Raw genomic sequence first — 12,640 nt, 5'->3', positions numbered from 1 at the left:
TGAGTTGTGTCATCTTTGCTCGATCAAATAACAGATGTTATTGTTTTCATCACGTTAGTGTGTGTATTTTGAGACATCATCAGCTGAGAAACACATGAAGAAATAATGGGTCTTATACAGCCTGGTTCCTTGATTAAATCAGCTGCAGACAACCTGCAACATTAAAGAAAACACTGAACAACTTTGGAAGTCCGTCTCCTCCGGGGCCGCCATCTATGACCTTATTTTTGTAACTGCTTGTGGCGTCTCCCCTCAAAGCATCGTGGTCAGTAATGTTAGATTAGTGTGGTAGTCAGCTGTGCTGAATCCTGATGTGCATCTCCTCTTGTCACTGGAAGGCATGCTCTGCTTTCTCTGGTCTCCAATCTTTACTTAGAGATGTTCCTGCCTTCCTTTCCTGGGTTGCTACTTTTACTATCTTTGTAACCTATCACTACTGCAAGAAAGCTCTTTGCACAACAAAACCAACTTCATCCTCTGCCTGACTAGCCAATTTTATTTCTACAGATGTTACAACCCAACAGCTAGGGTCAGCTGGGTGTAACAAAAACAACCAGTCATTGTTGGTTTCAGTAAAGCAATTTATTGCTCAGTTACAAATTTAACATAAAAATTATCAAAGAAAAACGAGGTGGCAGATGTTGCTAAATCAAAGAAAAAAAATAAAACCAAAGGCTTTTAACAGCACTTGGGGATTTTTTGAAAAAAAAAATATTCATAAGGGGGCTAATGATTTTGACAAAACGTCATCTGCTGACGTCTGCTGTACGAGGGGCGACTGGCCGTCCTGGAGGTACTCTAACAAAATGCTGCAAAAAAACCATATTTAAAAACAAAAACAACTTTGAACAGCTTTGGATCTTGCAGACAGCTTGAATGGCTGTAGCGACACACAAAATGAATTAGACTTTTTCATGTTTTTTCAAGTTGTTTTAGACAAATGCTTTTCTCAGTCCTAATAGGTAACCAAAATGTGTACAAATTTAAAATTAGAGGCTTGGAGAGGATATAAAGCAAAGTTGAGGTAATAAATTGCTTGTTAGAGTGGACTGCACACATTTTGCATTATATGAGAACATATGCATGAACACGTCACCAATCAATACTTAAGAGCTTCTCCAGAACCCCAGCTGCCAGTCACCTCAGCTAATGAGTCTGGAGCTGAAGACCTGCACTCTGGCCTCTGTTCTCCCCGCTTCCCGACCTGTCTGACTGGGTCACCACCCAGTTTCCTCCACCTTCATACAGCTGGTTGCAGCCATCATCACACCTGGAGAAGATAAATCCTACAATCAAACTCTCAGTCAGGGCGGCTGGGATTTAGTGGGGCCAGTTCGTCCTGGTGCTTCTTGAGTCTGTGTGTTCTGTAGATTCCTTAGCCACTGAGGGGTGGCTGAAAAGAAGTCAAGCTTCTGTTAGCAGCTGCTAATTTGATGAGAAGTTCTCAAGCCTTAGTGAAGACTGCCACCTCTGTTAGCAGCTGACTAACTAGATGAGAAGCTACTTGTGTGTGTCCTGTAGCCACAGAGGGGTGGTGATTTATGTCCCGTTTCGTTGGAAATGTGTGCGTTTTGAGGCATCAGGTTTATTTAGTGAATTCTGTGCACTAGTCAGTGGGTGTTGCTGCTGTTATTAGGTTTGTCTAAGGAGTTTAGCTGCTTTGCTTTTGTTTAGCTAGTTTAACCCTCAAGCGACCGAGTGGGGTCATTTATGTAACTATATTTGCCGTTTTTATATCTATTATCCGAAAAATGTTTCCTACCATGAATTTGTCAATCTACTTGTCCTACAGCTGCTCATAGTTTTTTGTAGAGATCGGCCAACTGGTGTGATAATGGAAACTGTATAGGTTTTTCATTATTGTAGGCCTTAGTTTTATTCATTTATTTCTACCTCTAATCGCTATATTTACAGCACTGGAGGTAAGATGGGTAAAGTGTCTTGCATTGGACGAACGGCTCTGCCACCTGAGCCACAGCCGCCCCTAATCTAAATACTTCTCTGCATGTTACATTGCGCACACATATAGACAAGATGTTTTTGTAGATTTTGTTTTTATGTACTTTTGATTTACTATTGAGGAAACAAAAGGAATAAAGTTTTAAAAGAAGTGGCAGACAAAGCGTGTCTAAATAAATGTTATTGTGTTCTTACAATGCATCATATTGTTCATATGGTTTTACTTTAGCTCTGAGTCAAAAATGATTAAAATCCACGAAAGAAGGTTATTTTAGAATATCCATCTTAAAATGTAGTGGAGTGGAATAGGTAAGAAAGCACAAAAAGAGGCACTAAAGTAGACATTCCTGTGTAAATTAATGATGCCTAAATCTGAAAAATGTAAACAACTGAACCAGGGGCAGATCCAGATTAATTTTAGTGAGGGGACACAGGGGGGTACAACAGATATTTTGGGGGGGCCACCGAAAAGTTGTAAGAAAAAATTAAAGCTGCTACCGACCTCTCACTTTTACAAACTATTTTCATGGGGTTTTTTTTTTTGGCTCTTTAACTCAATAGGAAAGCTGTGACCTTTTCATTTTGGACTGTTAACATTCAAATTATGATGGACTTGTTTCCTTATTTATGTGAATTACAGCATCATCAACTGCAGACTCTGCCTGTTATGTAAAACTAGCAAGCTCAACGACGGAATCCTGAGGGCAATTAAGTGAGAAATATTGTGCAAGAACAGCCCTATATACAACCCTGCCAATTTCCACTTCTTAGAATGTTTACTGACAATTATTACACCTAAAATAAGAAATAATATTCTGTACTTTTAGCAACTAGTTCTCAGCAGTAAACCAGAAACATCATAGGGTTCTGTATAGTAATGAGTCTAAATCAAAATGAGTACGACCCAATACACAGTGAACAACAACAATCTGTACCCTTGATCTGTGGTAAAATAATCTGAAATACTCTGTGCAGTAATGTCAATTTTAAAATACAATAAAATACAGTAAGAAGCACTCTATACATTTAATAGTAAACCTGAGAACGATAATAAATGGTAACAATACTCCATATTCTTAAATCAAATACAATAAAATACAATAAGCAACACACTATACATTTAACAATAAACCTGACAACAATAATAAACAGTAGCAATACTCCATATTCATAAGTCATTTAATAGTGCACAGCTCAACAAACATCATAGTGTTCTGCATAGAAATCAAAAAAGCTGCTCTCAGTAATCTTTCACAGTGAGCAGACGTTCTTGTGTTGCAGGTCCATGGTCCAGATGTGGCCATCAAACAGGCCGGGGGGGTCTGGCACCGTGGACTTCCAAGAGCACCTCCTCTTTTTGCATTCTTCATATGGGATGGAAATAAAATAACGTTGGTTTAGCACATCCATCAAAGGCCTGTAGGTGTAAAGCAGAAAGCCCTCCACATTGAGGAGGCTAGTCTCCTCCTCCTCCTTGTGGTCAGACTTCAGGTCACCCTGGACACAGATCTCTGTGTCCAGGGTGTTATTAACACCATGAGACTTCTCAAACTTTACCGGGTTCTCCAGCCACGCGTAGATCATACTCATCATGGCGTCCATGTCCAGAGCAGTGATGACATCATACTGCTTAAAGCCATCTTCACCAACTTCAGTCTGTTCTTGGGGCTTGAAGAAGTCATCCTGATGGACCACGCAGCAGTTGGGCAGGTTCTTGTTCAGGCGGTTGGTGAGGGTGATTTTCCTTCCAGTGGTTAAGCCGCCAATGCCGATGATGTACTTCATGTTCTCGGGTTGGTCAAAGCTCGGAAAAAGGGTTGCAGCAGGAAAAATCAACTACTGGAGTCCTCCATGGCACTTGATTTCAGTGAGTAAGGTAAGAGCAGAAAGGGAGCTGCTACTTGGACCCTGTTCTTCCACTGAGAGAGGACCTCTTACGATTGTAACTGCTACACATACTGCCCCAGTTGAGGTTTGAGATGGAATATTCCTTTTGACGAGCCCCTCAGGTCTCTTTGAAGATTTTGGATGGAAAACCAGCGTTTGTCCCGTTTTTGTGTCGCTCCTCGGTGACCCGAGACAGCCGGTTGTAATGTTTTTTGAGCAACACACCATACTATGACGTTTTTACAATGATGGTTTTACTGTGGAACCAGTTTGACATGTTCAGGCATTCTATGTGTGAAAACTCGGAGATTTCAGGTATCAGAAGGTGGTTTTCAACTTTCTTTGTTAACTTTCTGCTTCAACTTTGAACTAAATTTACTTCAAGAACCCAGCCCTCTGGACTTCCAGTAAGCTGTGTTCCTATTGGCTGTCCAGGTGGCTGCTTGTTGTTATCAGGAACACCTGAGCAGTTCAGTGTCTTCCTGCTTTATGTCTGCAGTCAAACATTTCCTCTGCTTCTCTTCACTGAACCGGGTTTGGCTCCGTTGCTTTAGTTTGTTCTTTAGGTGTTGGCTTGCAGCTTCCAGCAGTAAAACCCTCTTTAATGTGTTTCTTGGTGTGTTTTAGCTTCTTGGTGTGTTTTAGCTTCTGCAGTTGAAAGTGCAACGGTTGCCTGTTTCTTGCTGAGTCAGCTCACCGCTCCTCCACTCAATAGAAAGACGTTGCCTGTTGTTGAGCGGCGATCATCCTGATCTCCAGCCCAGTCAGCATCTGAGTATCCGATTAACACTCCAGAGTCTGACTTCTCATACTTGAGAACAAAGTTCACTGTCCCTTTCAAGTACCAAAGTATCCTTTTTACAGCAGTCAGGTGTGAAGCGTCCGGATTTGCGTTGAACTTTGACACAGCACTCACAGCTTGAGCTATGTCTGGCCGTGTGGCCATTGCAGCATACAGCAGACTTCCAACCATTGATAAGTGTGTTGGTGCACTGGCTTACTGACACCATCACTCTTCTTCAGCTTGATGTTGGCATCTGCAAGAGTTGCTACAGGATTGGCATTATCCATTCCGTATTTTTGAAGTATGGCTTCAATGTAATGCTTCTGATGAAGAATGACACAGTTCTTTTCTTTGTCTTGTATCACAGAGATGCCCAAGATGTAAGACAGCTCACCCATGTCCTTCATCTTGTAGCGCTCCTTGAGAGCCGTTTTGAGCTCGTTCATGCTCTCAGTTGACTCTGTAATCAGAATCAAATCATCCACGTAAACTGCAAGTATCTCAAGCTCATGTCTTGATCTCACGAACACGCAGGGGTCTGATGTGCTCTGTTTGAATCCAATTTCCATCATGAACTCTGTGAAAGCCTTACTCCAACAGCGAGGAGACTGCTTCAGTCCATAGATTGATCTCTTCAGTTTGCATACCAGATGCTCCTGCCCTGGTTTGATGTAGCCCTCTGGTTGCTCCATGTATATTTCCTCTTCCAGGTGTCCATTAAGGAATGCAGGAACACCATCCAGCTGGTGCACACACAGATTGTTTTGAGCAGCAAAGGACAGTAATGTACGAATAGAGCTGAATCATGCCACTGGTGAAAACGTTTCATCATAGTCAGCACCATATGACTGTGAGTAGCCCTTGGCAACGAGCCTGCACTTGTATCGTTCCACTCTTCCATCACTATGATGCTTGACTCTGAACACCCATCTTGATCCTACTGCCTTTCTGTCTCTTGGTAAGTCCACTAAGTCCCATGTCTCATTTTCCATCAGAGACTCGTATTCCAAGTCAGCCGCTTCTTGCCACTTTTTGCATCAGGACTCTCCATTGCCTCTTTCACTGAGAGTGGCTCTGTCACACGACACATGTTGGCATAATGATCAACAGTCACTACATCAGCATACTCATCGTATCCAAATCTTCTTGGAGCATTTCTGTTTCTGCCACTTTTCCTGACAGTGCCCTCGACAGGGACCTCATCATCTGTTGTCACGGTTATCTCATTCTCTGTGCAGGGTACTTTCACTTCCTGCTTCCAGTTGAAGTTTGATTCGTCAAAGACGACATCACAGCGGATGAGAATCCTCTTTTTGCCTTCATCATACAGGCGATAGCCCTTTGCATTGTTTGCATATCCCACGAAGCGAAGCTTCACAGCCTTTTTGTCCAGCTTTTTCTTTTCTTCATCTGGGACATGTGCATAAGCAATACAGCCAAACACCTTCATGTGACTCACATTAGGTTTTTTTTTGCCACACCATCTCTAATATGGTGTTTCTCCCTTCAGAACAGAAGTGGATAGCCTGTTCTGTATGGAGGCTGCTGTGGCTACAGCCTCTGCCCAGAACATCTTTGGTAACTTTGCATGAAACAGCATGCTCCTAGCTGCTTCAACAAGTGTTCTATTTTTTCTTTCAGCGACACCATTTTGCTGTGGTGAGTGGGGTACAGTCATTTCATGGTGGATGCCTTGAGCCTTCAAATATTCTTGAAACTCCTTTGAGGTGTACTCACCACCATTGTCTGTTCTCAGCCTTGAGACGCTCAGCCCACACTCGTTTGTGAAAGTTTTCTCAAATTCCTTGAATTTGCATAGCACTTCATTCTTCTGTTTCATGAAGTACACTTTGCAGCATCTTGAGAAGTCATCTATGAAAGTGACAAAATATTTTGACCCACTTATAGATTCCATCTGCATGGGACCACAGATATCACTATGGATCAGCTGCATCCTGCGCTTAGAACGTATTTGTGGTCCTGCAGCAGAAAAGGGGAACGGCAGAGATGGACCGGTGTGCAGAGAAACCTTGTCGTAGGACATCTGGTGCTTCTTATGGACAGTACAGTGCCTCGCAATTCCTGGATAATGGAATGTGTACTGCAGACGTTTCCAGACCGTAAAGGATTTGTTCGGATTAAAATTAAAACGAGTTGCTTGGACAGACCCATATCCAAGGTCTGTTTGTTGCTGGAAGCAGAGGATGGAGCATAAGGACGTTGCTGACCTCCACAAAGACTGTTTTATCCGGACATGGATTGAGAAAACATCTGCATCTTTTTGGACTATAGACTTGTCGGTCATAATGATGACCAGAAGAAGGAATAAGAGAAGATAAGATAAGATAGACTTTATTGATCTCACAAAGGAGAAATTTACTGTTACAGGGCTCGTAGGAACAAAAAACAGAGGAGTGCAAAAAGTCACGAAGGTGCAAGTACAAGATAATAAATATTGCACATAATAACAACTACACAGTAGTGTTATACAGTCTGATGGCAGTGGGGATGAAGGACCTGCGGTAGCGCTCCTACTTGCACTGAGGGTGTCTGAGTCTCGTGCTAAAGGAGCTGCTCAGCTCCACTACAGTCTGGTGCAGTGGGTGGGAGCTGTTGTCCATGATGGATGAGAGCTTGGTCAACATCCTCCTCTCACCCACATCCGTCACAGAGTCCAGTGGGCAGCCCAGGACAGAGCTGGCCCTCTTGATCAGCTTGTTCAGTCTCTTCATTTCCCGCTCTGTGCTGCCCGGGGCCCAGCAGACGACAGCGTAGAGGAAAGCAGAGGCTACCACAGTGTCATAGAAAGTCCTTAGTAGAGGTCTGCACACTCCGAAGGACTTCAGCCTCCTCAGAAGGTGGAGGCGACTCTGGCCCTTCTTGTACAGAGCATCAGTGTTGTGGGACCAGTCCAGTTTATTGTTGAGGTGAACACCCAGGTACTTGAAACTGTCCACTGTTTCAATGTTCTGCCCCTGGATGTTCACTGGTGGATGTGGGAGTGTCCTTCTCCTGAAGTCGACCACCATCTCCTTCGTCTTACTGGTGTTGAGGCACAGGTGGTTGCGCTCACACCAGTCCACAAAGTCCATGATGACCGACCGATACTCCAGCTCGTTCCCCTCGGACACACGGCCCACAATGGCGGAGTCATCGGAGAACTTCTGGAGATGGCAGCTGTCCGTGTTGTAGGTGAAGTCCGAGGTGTAGATGGTGAAGAGGAAGGGCGAGAGGACGGTGCCCTGGGGCGCCCCTGTGCTGCAGACTACCACCTCTGACTCACAGCCACGCAGCCGCACGTACTGTGGACGGTCATTGAGGTAGTCAGTGGTCCAGGCAGCGAGATGTCCATCTACTCCCGTGTCCTCCAGCTTCCCCCGCAGCAGCGCCGGCCTGATGGTGTTGAAGGCGCTGGAGAAGTCAAAGAACAGGACTCTCACAGCGCTGCCGGCGCTCTCCAGGTGAGTGAGCGCTCGCTGCAGCAGGTAGATGACGGTGTCTTCTACCCCCATGTTGGGCCTGTAGGCAAACTGCAGCAGGTCCAGGTCGGAGCTCACCACTGAGCGGAGGTAGTGGAGGAGGAGCCTCTCCATGGTCTTCATGAGGTGGGAGGTGAGGGCGACAGGTCTGTAGTGGGCCAGTTCCTTGGCGTGAGCCGTTTTAGGGAATACCATGCATCTATTCATGGACTTGTGAAATGTATTAGACATGTAGCGTTTAAAGTTGAAGATGTAATGGATTATTTTGTCTCCTATTGTGTATTTTGAAATGTGAATTATTATGTGGAACCTAATAGTTAGGGGCTGGTGTGTAGGAGACAGAGTGAGGTGCACTGTCTGTTTGAGTGTGTGTATGTGTTGCAGAGGCGGTGCTTCACTTAGAGTGGGCGTGTGCACGTGTGGAAGGTTGTGCATAAAGGTGTGCACTTACCTATGGCACAGAGGGAAAGTCAGGGTCGGGCATGGCCATATTTTTTGTTGACCGCGTCTCATTTTTCCATACTCATTTTTTACAGTTTAGTTATATGGTTTCATGTCATGTTGTTCATACTGCTGCGCTCTGATAGCGCTGTCCTTTTGTCTTGCAATAAATGCACCAAAACATATCTGAGGATCTGAGCGTATTTGTGCCTATAAACCTTCTTGCGCGTCGCAAATGTACGAACCCAGGACCCGACCTCACACTCTCAGCGGCTACGAGGCTTGGTAAGGGGAAGCCGCAACAAGTGGCTTGAAACCACGTTTTTCAGACTTTTACTGTCTGTTGTTGTTGCCAGGCACCAAATCAAATTCCCTGTGTGTACTCACTTGGCAATAAAGACTTTCTGATTCAGACTAACATTGTTTTGTAGCCATAAAATATGTTCTCCAAAAACAAATATTAAAGGAAGGGTCCGTCATGTTACACTTTTAAACAGATGCAGTTTTGTTGTGTTGTTTTGTTTTTTATTTGAGGCTCTCTTTTTTGTAGTGTGATCAAATCAAGCCCATCTGGAGGAAAAAAACTTCCTGTTGCCAGGAAGTTGAAAAAAAACCTCCCAAAAAAAGAAGCAAAACTCTGGTTGGTTTGAGGGTAAAGAGGAGGGAGAGAAGTTGAAGGCTTTGGAGGTCGCTGAGGCCAAAAACACTGGATCAGACACATGGAGCTCCAAGATTCAGAGAAACCTGCAGAAGACAAAACCTAGTCAGTGACATAGAAAGGTGTGGAGAGGTGCTCAGAGCATCTTGAGAAATCCTCCAACGGTCTAACAATCAACTAAATACAGTCGAAGCTGTCATTCACAGCATCTACATGGATGATTAAGTCTCCTGTTATAATGACTCTGTCTGTACTGAGACTAGATCAGTGAAGAACTCTGAAAATTCAGACAGAACCTCTAAGAAAGAGGCAGGTGGGAGACAAACAACTAACAGAACTTAGAGACACTACAAAGGTTAACTGCACCAACAGACTCAGAAATGGTGCATTTTAGTATTCAAAGTCACCTTTTCATTTGGAGTAATAACAAAAATGTCATTTTATCATAGAGTTTGCCTGAAATTAGATCTGTGCTGCTTGACACACATTATCTGGAGCTCTCACTGCAACATGACACAACGTCTCCTCAGTGACTGGATCTGTAGAAGCAATGAATTTGGGTGTTTACCTTTGGTGATATCTGGAGGAGTTCATCTTCTTCTTTGTTTGGATTGGTCTTTATCTTCTTCATCTTCCCGTCCTGGTTCTTCTGTCGCTGATCCGTCATCTTGGGGCTCCTCCAACTGTTTCTTTGTCTTCTTCAGTTTTGAAGTCACAGTGATGGAAGAAAAGAATCACAGGCGAGGTTCACATTCAGCAGTAGCACGGAACGATTCACTACCACAAGGTACATTGAATTCACATTGGTACCAACCTGCTGCTCAGTTCATTCTTTCTGTTCATGATCTCTCTGGAACTGCATGGTTTTTCTCTGGGTGTTCTGACTTCCTCCTGCAATCCAAACACAGGGACGGTTAACCAGTGATTCCAAACTCGCTACACACAAAATAAAAACACAATAAAATTAGATTTAGTCTTTGTCTCACCTTCTGTGTCACTATAATAATCATCCCCTCTTCCACATCACGGGCTGGTCCTGGTCTTGTTTCTTGATTTGATCTTTTATTAGTCTGGTGGTATTGGAGAGAGAGCTCTAAAGACAGCAAAAAGAGAGAAAACCTTTATTTACATTTGAGCTAAATAACTGCATATGCTTATATTAACATAAAGTATCTAATTAGCCATTTTATTTCATGAGCTTACCTTGTGTTAATTGAATGGTCTCATGAGCCATGCACTGGTCCTGGATCTGCCTCCAATCATCTCTGAAGCACCTATTTAAAAAAAACAACATATACAGATGCATTTTTCAATTGATTCTGACATAAATAACTACACTTTGTCACACTGTGACATGCTACATGCTAAATCCCCGTGTAAACATGCAATGTCTGTAGGGTCACTCTTTCTCAAGCACATCTAAATTACCAGTGCATCCAGTAAAGTCTCAGTAAAGTCGTTGTTCCTTCTCCTCACTGGCCGGTCGTCGTCTCTGGCTTCTTCTCTATCGGGGTTCGGTCGCTCGTCTTCACTGGTCTTCGCTGTCTCGTCTTTTGTCGTCTCTTGGGGTCGTCCTCGTCTCTGTCTTGGGTCCCGGGGTCGTCCGCCTGAAAGAAACCAAAAAGAAAAACGCGGCAGAATCTCGTCGAGGCGTTGTCATTGTTGAGATATCAAAATATGAGATGCATGGATGAAAAATACAAATCCCAAACTCACCTTCTCATGCAGCAGCATTCACAGGATCCTGACTGACTTCTTACCTTTTTTTCTGGAGACTTCCCTCAGGCGGCGAGACCTTCACCCCCACGCTACATTTAATGATTTTAAATAACACATTTAACCCCCCACCCCTTATATCCCAGTGTGACTCCCTGAACTCTGACCTTTCTCTCTCCCACTCGCTCTCCCTCTCCGTGTTGCTCACAGGACCGCCCTCACCAGCTGCAACTAATTACCAATCTCCCTCCCACTGAATCATGAGCAGCTGAAAGACATCTGAACTGATTACACCTCCACCATAAAAGACCAGTCCTCTCACTCTTTCTCTGCCAGACCGCAGACTCTGCTCCAGCAGCAAGTTGACTTCTCGCCACTGTTGTATTTGTTGAGACTGATTCTAATCAATATTCTCCTGTGCCTAGTTTGACGCTGTTGCTGCCCAGATCTCTCCTGCTCTGCCTCCTTTTTGGTCCTCGTGGAACCCCCTCTGCTGTGGAGATCTCCGTGTGTACACTGGCCCCCTGGAACGATTGGCAAACCCACCCGCCAAAGGATCTAACCCTTCTTCCCACTCTCTGCCGCCTCACCGCCAAACTCCACCTGTCTGCTCAGCCGCTGGTCTCCAGTCTCCGTCTCTCCCTTCCCAGTTTCCCTCCGTTTCCTCCGTCAACAGATCCCTCCCTTTGACACATTACAACTCTCAATTTAGCTTCAGTCCTGTCTTCCTGCTCACAGGAAGCTCAACGAATCACACAAAACCCAGTCTAAGACAATTAATTCAAATAAATCTGGAGTAGATCTGATCAGACATAATCACAACAGACTCATTCCAATAAAATCTGATCGATCACATCCAGGAAATCACACATTGCTAAAATGTTTCAAATTAAATTCAAATAAATCTGGAGTAGATCTGATCAGACATAATCACAACAGACTCATTCCAATAAAATCTGATCGATCACATCCAGGAAATCACACATTGCTAAAATGTTTCAAATTAAAATAGTATTAAATTTAACTAAAATGAAAGTTAATGAGGCTACCTGGTTGTTGGCTGGCAGAAGGTCCAGCAGGGCTCTTACCTTGGGGGCCGGCGTTGCCCGTTCTTCAACTTTAGGAGGGCCCGAAGGTTCCTGACCCACTTTGGAACCGGACCCACTGCCTTTGCACAAGGCTTGGCAGCCGGCTGCTGGGGCTGCGGAGGTAAGGCAGAGGGGTTATTAACATTCACTGGAGCAGCTCCTGCCGGTTGGTCAGGAGCCCACTCCACAGAAAAAGTGTTGGAGGGAGAGAGTGGGGGGAGCCTCCGAAGGATGAAGACGAGTTTGTTCTTGTCCGAATTCCGGAGACTCCAGCGACCTGTCAGTGGGGGGGGAGGAGAAGGGGGGGAGTAGAGACAGGGGGAGGAGGAGGAGGAGAGACAGGAGCCCACTCCACAGAAAAAGTGTTGGAGGGAGAGAGTGGAGGGAGCCTCCGAAGGACGAAGAGTGTGTCCTTGTCCTCCGAAATCCGGAGACTCCAGCGACCTGTCAGTGGGGGAGGAGGAGAAGGAGGAAGAGGAGAGACAGGGGGAGGGAGGGGAGAAAAAGATGAGTGAGAGGACGAAGAGGAGGGGGAGAAGAGAGGAAAGAGCGAGGGAGGAAAGGGAGATAAAGGAGAGTGAGAGGGGGAGTAGGAGCGTAAGGAGATAGGAGAGAATGGAGGAAGAGG

This window comes from Acanthochromis polyacanthus, chromosome 8, assembly GCF_021347895.1.
Source record: "Acanthochromis polyacanthus isolate Apoly-LR-REF ecotype Palm Island chromosome 8, KAUST_Apoly_ChrSc, whole genome shotgun sequence".
Taxonomy (NCBI): Eukaryota; Metazoa; Chordata; class Actinopteri; family Pomacentridae; genus Acanthochromis; species Acanthochromis polyacanthus.
Note: the sequence above shows the minus strand (reverse complement) of the source record.